This window comes from Rhagoletis pomonella, unplaced genomic scaffold (genome assembly GCF_013731165.1).
Source record: "Rhagoletis pomonella isolate Grant_MI unplaced genomic scaffold, Rhpom_1.0 Rhpom_scaffold_00001, whole genome shotgun sequence".
Classification (NCBI taxonomy): domain Eukaryota; kingdom Metazoa; phylum Arthropoda; class Insecta; order Diptera; family Tephritidae; genus Rhagoletis; species Rhagoletis pomonella.
The window spans coordinates 13,228,802-13,231,229 of record NW_023458555.1 but is presented as its reverse complement, the minus strand read 5'-3'; positions in this window follow the sequence as shown (position 1 = coordinate 13,231,229).

The window sequence follows — 2,428 nt, the reverse complement described above, 5'->3', positions numbered from 1 at the left end:
GAACTCCTGTGTGAGGACTCGCCAGCAGCAGGTGAAACATTTGCCTTGGATGGTGCCAGTTTAGAGCATGCTATGGTCTGGGCACCAATCGTGAGTGGACAAGTGGCTTACTAGTAGCTTTTAAAATTTATTTGCCCTTTAAAGTTTAAACACAAATTTTGTTCCCAAAAAATGTATCGTTAAAAATAACGTAACTTTAGTTTGAAACATTTTTAGCGGAAGTGCCTATTTCATCCTATAAATGACCTTCGAACTACAACTCGTGCTGGACTTTTAAAACAGACGAAAAGAGTTTTATTGGAAAACGAAAAAATGTGAATCACCAAGTCAGAGTTGCTCTACCTGTTGGCACTCTTACTGATTTCCAGATTGGAAGTCCATTCTTTTAGCAGCAAGTCCATTTCAGAAAAAAGTTATCAACAAAAGTTATGTATTTTTGGGCGCAGAATACGAAACGATGGAAAAAACATCTATGACCTGTTTAATAAAATTGACTTGCGGTGTGTTTAGCCCACTTCCGGTCGAAACAGGAAGTCGGTAGCATCCCAAATAAAAAACAGTTGCCTCCATTTTAGAAGGGTAGAGATACATACATACATACAAATATAAAAATGGACCTAAATATGTGCATTTCAGTAATTCCATTTAACATATGCCTTGAGTCAGCCTTTCTTTTTCCCAGGCACCGAAAAATCCATAAGTTACCAAGATTTTTATTTTTAGATCATTGCAACATTTTTATTTTTTTATTTTTATTTATTCGATCAAAAATTGTCGTTAAATGTGGACCGTTTTGGATTTTTGTTTTTTTTCGATCATTTTTAACTGTTATAATGATGACTGCGTATTTATGATCGTATTAAATTCCACTAATTTAAAGAAAAAATGAGTTATGGACGCCACCATCATATTCCTGCGCAGAATTGCTCCGTGGTGCCGAAAATCGAGTTAATTTTTTTCTATGGATAATTTTTCGAGATATTTTCAATTTACCGTTATTCAGCTTAAAAAAAAGTGATTCCACTTAATCACGAATATCTTACGAACCAATTGAACAATCCTAATACGAAATACGGAAAATGAAAGTTTATGAGAAATTAATAATCATTAAAATTCTATGTTTTTCTTTTGGTGAAAAAAAATCTAACTTTAACAGGGGGAAATTTTTAAAAATAACAGATTCTGTGCAAAGTTTTTGCACTTATGTTTTGTTCCAAAAAAAAACAAGCTGAAGAAAATCGGCGGATAAATAAAGAAGTAATGAGAATGACCAGAGAAAGAAGAATGACCAGGAAAGAATGTTACTCATACGCCATGTACAGCCGACTAACAATATTTTCGGCTCATATTTCATAAGAAAAATCCTTGCGAATTTTCATTTGACCACTCATTCCTTTCTTATTTAGTTTTTTCTTTGGTAACTCAATTTTTTTATAACATAATAAAAAATGTACAAAAAATTGTTATTTTTTATTTTTTCCCTGTTCTTCTTTATTGGCGCAAGCAGCACGCCAGTAATTTCTCTTCTGTGCCAAATGAGGCCAATTGGAGATCCCAAGTGAAGCCAAGTTTTTCTCCTTCCCAATTCGGACGGAGCTGATAGTATTGCTCAACGTCATTTTACACAGCCGTATCAGTTTCTTTCGCAGGGATACCAAATTCAGACATCCTGGCATAAAGACAACTTCTTTTCGTGCTGTCGAAAGCGGCTTTGAAATCGTCAAATAGATGGTGTGTGTCGATCCTATTTTCGCGGGTCTTTTCCATGATTTCAAAGCCGCTTTGTGAATACCTAGTCTATGGTAGATTTGCCAGGACTCAAGTCGCCCTGATAAAGCCCAATCAGACGGTGAAAATACACTCAATAAGACCTTGTAACCTATGCTTAGAAGGCTGATTCCGCGATAGTTGACGCGTATGGGGGACAGAGCACACTAAAAATTCCAGTCGTCAAGCATGCGTTCATCTGACCATATTCTGCATAAGACTTGATCAGCTCCTCACCGCCGTACTTGAATAGCTCAGCTGGCGGGTTGCCAGTTACAGCAGCTGTGTTGTTTTTCAGTCGCGTAATCGCTATTCGTACCTCGTCATAGTCAGGCGGTGGAACATCGAGTCCATCGTCATCGACTGAAGATTCGGGTTCGTCTTTTTTACTACTTTCAGTGCTGTTGCCATTCAATAGGACGTTCTGGGCATCGAGTCCCGGGTTGCCATTGTTGTCGCCTAACTCTCTGATAAAATTTTCGCGCGTTTTCCTGTCGGCCAGCATTTCAAGCTCTTCGCGATACGAAACAGCGATGCGATGCGATAGGCAAATACATCGTAATTAATACGCTGTGGCGATTGCCTATCGCATCGCATTATTCTTTCGCATCGCGATTACAGAGTAGCCCCACAGGTATTTGCAATCGAAAAAATCAAGATC